We start from the raw sequence: 9,315 nt of genomic DNA on the forward strand, positions 1-9,315 counted from the left end.
ATTAATAAAAAAAAAGAAACTACACGGTCTTAACTTTCCCAACTTATTGAGGTACTATATCGCCAATCTCTTAGCAGTAGTTGTTAATTGGCATCGTACAGGGTCAGCCAAACCGTGGATAACGATAGAACGGGTACTGATGGGGGAACCGCCCTTAACATATAGAATATGGGCAGCACATAAAGTGCAGGGGGCCAGAATGACAACCTTCTCGACGGTGGTGATGCAAGCTTGGTTGAAATGGAAAAGGAAACTCATAGGAGATAATATCGCCTATCATTATACATCATTTTTATATAATCCATTATTCCCCCCTGGAATGGAGGGGACTTTCATTAGGAGATGACAAGGCAAGAGCATCACCACACTTGGTCAATTATGGAAGGATCATAAACTCATACCCTTTCAAGAATTACAGGAACGATACTCCCTTAATATGTCAGATCATTATGCATACACTCAACTAGCACATTTCTTCTCCACACATAGACTAGTTAAACTGCTGAGCCAGGAGAAGACCCCGTTTGCTAAGTTTTGTGAGACTGCTGATCACTTTGGGAGGCCCTTTTCCAGGATATATGCGCTATTAAATGGGCGACAAGGAGCTAAACCTAACCATAAATTGAAATGGGAGATGGACATTGCTGAAACTATGTCTGTCAAAGCTTGGGAGAACTGCCATTTACATATAGGCAGCAGTTCAGTCTTAACACTTCTAAAGGAAAATTACTATAAAGTACTATATCGCTGGTATTTAACACCAGACCGGTTACATAAGATGTCAGTAAGATCCAACGCCAACTGTTGGAGGATGTGTGGAATGGTGGGTACCTTCTTTCATATGTGGTGGGGGTATTCCAAGGTGGAGCATACATGAAAGGCAGTTCTTGACTATATCCAAACTACATTAAAGATTACAGTAGCAATATCACCCAAGACATGCCTATTACATGTTACTCCGGAAGGGGGTACGATTTGGCAAAGATCACTAGTAATGCAAGTGGTACTAGCAACCCGGTGCGAAATTGCATACTGGTGGAAGAAGGCTGAGACACCTGCATTGGGCGATGTGCTCGTCAGACTGGACAAAGTTTATCACCTAAGCCATCTCTTGGCTATACGTAATGATCAGCTACCTAAATTTCAAAAAATATGGGAACCATATTTGACGGGAAAGACCACTATTTAATAGGATGGGGGGAGCAATGTCCGTGGAAGCTGACACAGGTTCTTCAAGAGTCCATCTTCTACGAGTCGACACTGTTATCAATCCGTAGTTTCATAAGTTACTTGCCACACTCTTTAGCGCTCTTTAACACCTTTTCATCTCCAACACTCTGTTTCTTTCAATGACACGCTGCCATGGAGCGGACGAGCTGATCTGTTGATAGGCTGTTGGGGGGGGGGGGGGGGGGGGGGGGCGGGGGGAGGGAACAGGGGGAGGACTATACCAGGGGAAAAAAGACTTGTAAACCTCAGAAATAGAGACCACAGTAGCTTGGTTCATATCCATCAGTTTATTGAGAGATGTTTGCGACTTAGCGAGTTCACATATTACATATTGGCTTATTACATTATTACATTTTTGCATTTCTGTAATACGCCATGTTCATTTATTTATTTATTTATTTGAGTTTTTTCTATACCGGCATTCGCGATGGGAATCGCATCATGCCGGTTTACAATTAACAAGGTGTGACAACAAGAAAATAATAATAAGAACATTAACAAGTGCTAACAGAAAAAGAAAAAATTGCAGTTACAATAAAACAGGGACACATGTTCATGTTTGACTTTGATTTGTTGACACGGGGATTTCATACTTTCATCATGGATCTTTTCCCGATCCATTGTGTTTTTCATACAATACGGTATTAATGTAAGACAATGCTATGTATTCTCTGTTACAAAGTCAATAAAATATAAATTTCCAAAAAAAAAAAAAAGAACATGCCATACTGGGTCAGACCAAGGGTCCATGAAGCCCAGCATCCTGTTTCCAACAGTGGCCAATCCAGGCCATAAGAACCTGGCAAGTACCCAAAAACTAAGGGCCGGATTTTAAAAGGGTTACGCGCATAAGGTACGCATGTAACCCTTTTAAAACGCCTCTGCGCACGCCGAGCCTATTTTGCATAGGCTCGGGGGCGCGTGCAAGCCCCGGGAAGCGCGTAAGTCCCGGGGCTTGCAAAAAGGGGTGGTCGGGGGCATGGCCAGGGGGGTGTGGTGTCTGCTTGGGGGCGTGGCCAGGGGGCGTGTGGGCGATCCGGGGGTGTGGCCGAGTGCCCCAACACAGCGGCCTGTGTCGGGGCCTGCCGCGTCAGCAGACAGCCGGCACGCGTAAGTTACTACTGCCCGGAGGCAGGCGTAACTTCGTGGATAAAGGTAGGGGGGGGGGTTTAGCTAGGGCCGGGGGGTGGGTTAGGTAGGGGAAGGGAGGGGAAGGTGCGGAGGGGTGGAAGGAAAGTTCTCGGAGGGAAAGGGCAGCGCGCGCAGGGCTCAGCGCGCGCAAGCTGCACAAATGTGCACCCCCTTGCGCATGCCGACCCCAGATTTTATAAGATACGCGCGGCTGTTTTTTAAAATGTACCCCTAAGTCTATTCCACATTACAGTTGCTAGTAATAGCAGTGGCTATTTTCTAAGTCAGCTTAATTAATAGCAGGTAATGGACTTCTCCTCCAAGAACTTATCCAATCCTTTTTTAAACACAGCTATACTAACTGCACTAACCACATCCTCTGGCAACAAATTCCAGAGTTTAATTATTTGTAAGCTTTTTATATACCGACGAACGTTGGGCACATCTCATTGGTTCACATAAAACATGTGTGTTGAGTGAAAAAGAACTTTCTCCGATTAGTTTTAAATGTGCTACTTGCTAACTTCATGGAGTGCCCCCTAGTCTTTCTATTATCCGAAAGAGTAAATAACCAATTCACATCTACCGTTCTAGACCTCTCATGATTTTAAACACCTCTATCATATCCCCCCCCCTGAGCCCCATCTCCTTCCAAACGAACCTTAGAACATATGAATAACCAACAAAATTAGTATCAATAGACTGCAATGAAACAGATCAAGACAAGCATAGGGAATTCCCATACACCAGGTCATTGGTCTAGCAGATAATAAGAACACTCAAGTCAAGGACTACAGTTCATCCTTTCCCCTTGTCCTGGTCCGAAATACTAGCTCCTGAATGTCTGCATAATCTTTTACCACCATTATGGACCCTCTGCCAGCGTGGGGTTTCCATTGATGTAACCGAAGTGTTCTTGACTGGAGCCATGATCTGCACTTGATGGCCCGCCGTTTTCAGAATGGCCACTGCTCCATCAACAGTTACAGCTTTTGTTGTTGTGCCATCTATAGTAATTGCAATCCCAAAAGGGAACAGCCATCGATAGCGAAGCCCTTCTTTTTTTTTTTTTTTTGTATAAACAATTTTTATTACATTTTAGCAAAGAACAAGGGTAACAAAGAGCATGTTGAATACAGGCGTCCTTCAGCATCCAACACACATCAACAATGACATATGCATTCCTTCCAAAGACTTTTACAACCTAAACACCCCCCTCCCCAACACCCTCCCCCCATCCCAGTCCAGAGAAATAAGAAAACTGTGCCATGACGTGAAGTGCCTCCCCCCTTAATTCAAAAGAAACAAATCAGTAAAAGAAAAGTCATCAGTCATTAAGGATCAAACTCCGCGCCCTATGAGGCAGGGATTGAATGTAAGGATTCCAAATCTGTAGAAATCGTTTTCGCCGCCTAGGATCCTGGCGGGCACGAAGCCCTTCTTTACCAGAACTGTAGTGACCTCTTTGAACTCCAGCCTCTTTTTTAAAGTCATTGGGGAGAGATCAGTATAAATTTGAATATTGTGATTTTCCCATACCCACGTGGTGTGTTTTCTTGCGCTTTGGTATATTTTTTCCTTAACAGCATATTTAGTGAAGCACACTATTATATCTCTGGGCTTACCAGGTAGTTTTGGCCCAAAGAACGATGCACCCGGTCCAGTTTGATGATGACTGTAGAAGCTTCCCCTGGATCGGCGCCATCTTGTGTAACCAGAAATGAGCAAAATCTCTGAATAGTGTACCCACAGTCTGCATATGTTTCAGTTTCGGGTATGCCTCTGAATCTCAAATTATTACGATGACCACGGTTTTCTAGGTCTTCTAGTTTTGCTGATAGTGCTGCATAGAGCTTGGTCCGATGCTTTTTGCAGAGTAGTGATCTATGTAAACCGTTGTGACGGTAATCTATTGAACGACGGTATAGAAAAGATTTTAAATAAAAATAAATAAATAGCATGATCTTCTAAGCGTATGTCGCAGTCATCTGTGCGTCTCTCTATCTCAGCCATCTCCTCAGGCATTTCTTCCATAGTGTGCAGCAAGTCCTGTTTATTTTCTTTTATTTCTTTTCTTAGGTCCCTGAACCAGCGCCGGAATTCATCCCTTGTGGGGAGGTCGGAGAACACAAATCCACCGATCTCCGTCCTGCGCTCCTCTTCAGAGTTTTGACTACGCAGGTCCGGAGCCTCTATGCCGGCACTTTTTGTGAATGCAAAATAAATCCGTCCCTTTCTTTTTCTGGGCCATCTTTGGAGGTTGCGTCTAGAGATCACCGAGATTTTGATTCAGTTTCGTCGGGTTTAAAGCTCATATATTGCTGCTTTAGGGCTCGGGTTAGGCAGGAACACGAAGTCAAGCGGACATCTTGCTCCGCGGCGAGAGTGCCCCCCCCCGACTTTTCAACCTTTTTACTTAGGTATACACTGCTCCTAGCTTATTTCTAGCTTCTGGCTACTTTTTTTTTTTTAATACAAACACTCAGTTCTGCTTACTAGCTGCCTTACTGACTATTTAAAAATACAAACAGTCTAACTTGTTTATTCGCTGCCTTACTGACTATTAAAAGCACAAACACACTAAATAATATTCCCAAATAGTTAACTTTGCCCCAATACTTTTGAAAAAAACAATGTCCCAAGCAAAAACTTACTGATTCTTTTCAGCCACCAGCAAGGTGATCCTCTCCTCTCAGTGCACCCCTAACATTCACTCAGGGTAACCCTGTGGTCACTTGGAAGATCCCGCCAAGCACTGCCCAAGCCAGCCTACACCTGCGCACATGCTTTTACACTGGCACCCTGCCACCTGAATTCCCGCTTGCCTCTGGGCAAATTCCCCACCCACAAGTATCCCCTGGTGGTTTCTAGGGACACTGAGGCACCTCCCAACAACAGTCACATGGATCCTAGAAATATACACATTATTGGGAACATTAGTTCAAGACAGGGAAAGCTAACAAACTAATAAGTTTAAGAAAAAGTAGGAACAGTGAACAGATAAAAAATTAAACTTTTACAGAAACAGAAACAGGTAAAAAAGGATTATACTTCAAAAGTTAACTGAACACTTTTCAATACTGTGGGGGAGGAGTTTGGCTTTTCTGGCTGCTGGAAAACCACGTCAGACAAAGAAAAACTCCATTGCCACATCTGACTGTTTTCTCCTTAGGCCTACGCTTCGTGTAAAGAAAATGTCATACTCTGACCGCAGTAAATGAACAGCCTCCAGCTAACAGGAAGTCAGCAGGAAATATCTAGTGCAAGCTTCTGCAGCACCAGCAGTTCATGACCTACTTGCATTTATGTGGTTTTCACACCTAGATAGTTTAGTACAAATGCCTTATGACCAGCTAATGACCTCCCCCCTCCCTGCCTGCAGGCTGACCGCTTGCACCTACTGCCCACTTGCGCCTACTTAGTAAAAGGTCAGCATAAACACTGATGGTGGAAAACATTGTAGCAGGAAAATATGTGACGTATGTATCATATGAAATGCTATGAGATCATTTACAATAAAAGAGCAGCCTTCCCAGAAGCCAGGGAGACGCTTCACCATGAATCCTGTCTGAGGTGTCTTCATTGCCGTTGCTACATCTGGTGAGCCCGACGTGATTTAAGTCTTGATCCAAGGAGTGACCCGAGACGTGACAACTCCCTGCTCATCCGGCTGGACAGAAAGCCTAGATGCGCATCGTAAAACAGCAAAACTTGCTCCTGCAAACGTAAGTATATTTTTTTCTCTCAGCGAGTTTGCTCCAACAATGGACCCGCTCCCACAGTCGTAAGTATTTATTCAGCGAGTTTTGTTCCCAAACATTCGTGAGTATGGGAGGTAGCATTTCAATTCAGCATAAAGGTCATGTGGAAGAATTGGAAAAATTAGTGAAGAATCATTATTTAGTCACCAAGGGAGAAATAGTACATATCAAATTGGGGGACATGGAAAAATTGATGAAAGAAATAGCTTGTCGTTGTCCTTGGTACCCCGAATCAGGAACTCTGAATGTAGAAGACTGGATCCAGATAGGCAACAGTCTGCATACATCTCCACGAGCTCCCATAAAGCAGTTATTGCTTTGGAAAAAATGTACAGAGGCTCTAGAACACATCAGGACTAAAAATCTCAAGGCACCACTTTTAGTTCATGCGTCCTTAGACACAGACAGTAAAGAAACAGACAGATTGTCCATCAGTACAGCTAGTACACACACTCATCCCTCACCAGATCTGCAAAATCCCTCAGGAACAGCAACTTCGCTGTATCCTCAGGTTCCCATGCCAGAACCTATGACACAGTCCATTCAGACCTCCCAGTCTGATTCAGAAAAACAGGCCCTAGGCACAATTGAACCACAACCTGGCCAGTGTGGTCCAATTTGCAAAGAAAATCTTACAGGAGAAGAATTATTAGAAGGACTTCAAGTCTTTCTCATTACAGAAAGGACTAATGAACTAGGGAGGACAGAATATGAATCCATAGAACACCTGGGAACACACACTCACAAGGCACCGTCCCCAACCACGGCTCCCGTGGTTTCCTCTGCGTTCACCTCAGAGAAAAAACCTCAGGAAACTAAAGACACTGAAATCAGAGAAGCTAGTCTCTCTCCGCCTTATCCTAAAGCTCTTTCACCACCCATAAATTCCCTGTATCCTGAGCTGTCACTGCCTCCTGAGCTTCCTGAATTGTCACTGATTCCTGAACCTCCTAACCTGTCACCTAACCCTTGCCTCCAATCCATGCCTATTTTCCTTGAGAATGATGAGGAAAACACGGAGAGTAGTGAGGAAGTGGAAATAGTCACTGTACCTTCAGCTGTCGCTGGTCTTCCAGCAGCACAAGTTGCCAAATTAGAACGTTCATTTTTTTATGTCACCATTTGGGTTGATTCATTTCATGGATGGACGCTTGCCTTAAGCCCACAAACAAGAGTTTGTCCTCTGGAGGTATCCCTGACAGCAATTGAATTGAATACCGCCCGGAGTGCCGTACGCAGTAAAAATGCTCCCAGGTCTTCCAAGAAATTAGCATATATGACCTTGGGCCAGGCATTCCTAATATCGCAGGAGCATTATAAGCAAGAATGGTTCCAACGTGAGAGAAATGGTTTAATGAGACAGTACAATGCTCTATTGGAAACCAGAATAAACAAAACATACGTATGTAAAACACATTTCCCTACAGGGAATGTCAGGGGCCCCTCACACATCAAAAAAGATTCAATGTATGTTACAACTGTGTTGAAATTTGGCCAAGACACTGTAAATTTCATGTGAAATGTTTTCCTTTTCACAAAGTTAAATTGGACCAGATTTAAAATGACCTAGTGACTCTGAACCTTATATTTCATAGCTATTGATTACATTAATAGTGCACAGAATTAGTATTTGTTAGGATAAAGTAGATTAGGATAGAATGTGGCTATTGATTCATTGAATGGAGTTTTTTTCCTCTGTTTCTTTTTCTCTTGAGAAACACTGTTCCTCCCACACACTGTCTTTCTGTTGTTAACTCGTGTGGGGGAGGGAGACCTTTTGTAAAGAAAAAAACTGAACTTAGTACTGCAGTTTATTTCCCTAATTCTGTATTTGTATATATCTCTGATACATTTCTTTAACTGTGCGCTGAAGCTTTCAAACGGGACGCAAGACAGATCAGATCTTCTGCTGATCCAAATCTATTTTCCTTCAAGCTTCAAAACTAAACCTTTTTAATGCTTTCAAACTTTTTTAATACTGAATTGAGGTTACTGACAATCTGAAAGGATGTTTTAACCACAGAGTTAAACTGTCTCTTAGGGAAGCAAGAGTTGCTTTAGCTTGAAAGCACTGTTCTAGGAAACTGCTTCTGTCACTTCAGTGCTGAGCGGAAGTAAGGTTTGTGGTGACAGGCACAGCACTGCTTATAGAAATATTTTTGTCAGTGACTTGTGCGGCGAACGGAAAAAAGAAAAAAAAAGAGTTACTTTTGTTTAAACGGAGCATATTTAAACTCTACTCATTTGATAATTAACTGTTTGATGTTTAAGTTTTAATTATTCTAATTACTTAGTATTGCACATTACACTTCAGCTCAGAATCTTATTGATTGAATTTATTCTAGGTTGGCATCTATAAAGTGATGATAGTGCATCCACTAGGAGGCACTGTGCTATTCTACCAAATGTTACTACCAGATATACCATATTGTTTTTTGTTATCTTAATAATTCTTTGAATACTAGTTTTATCTCAGGAAATTTCAGTTTTATTTTCTTTTTCTAAATTTTATTCAGAATTCTGAACCTTTATTGTTTACTAATAGAGGTTGCTACATCTAAAGCAATCCCTCCCAAGTCTTTTCTTACAAATCCAAATTGATTTTATTAAATGGTATAGTAGAATTGATTCTCCAAGGTTAAAAACGTAACAATTTCACTTTCATCATTACCTTAATAATTTTTTGCTGTGTGCCAGATTTTAATATTTTCCAGATTGACAGTCTTCCTGTCATGAGACATGTGAAGATGAACGCTTTACTTTGCAGTTTATTTTAACATTTTTTCAAAAACATTTCTTACACATCCTTTTGATTTTTGATCTTTGATCTAATTTTATTTCTGTTACATCTTGCTATGACACTTAAGCTGATGCTTCATTGTTTTTAATAATAAAGTGGAAAAACATTATATAAGATTAGTAATAGTAGAATTATAGCCATAATGAAATGTCATTAATTAATCTGAATTTCAGTTTTTTCCCTATATTAGGTACCCGATGCTACAAGAAACACATATCACAATTTAAGCCTTGATGAATGAAAAATTGATACACCTTGCTGTAAGATTGACTATGACATCATTAAATTTTATTAATCTTGCTGCAGCAGTCAGCGCAAGAAGCAGAACTAGCTGCAGTCATTCTACCTTTGTACTTTTTATCACTGCTGATTTAAACATTATTTCTGATAGCC

This window comes from Rhinatrema bivittatum, chromosome 2, assembly GCF_901001135.1.
Source record: "Rhinatrema bivittatum chromosome 2, aRhiBiv1.1, whole genome shotgun sequence".
NCBI lineage: Eukaryota > Metazoa > Chordata > Amphibia > Gymnophiona > Rhinatrematidae > Rhinatrema > Rhinatrema bivittatum.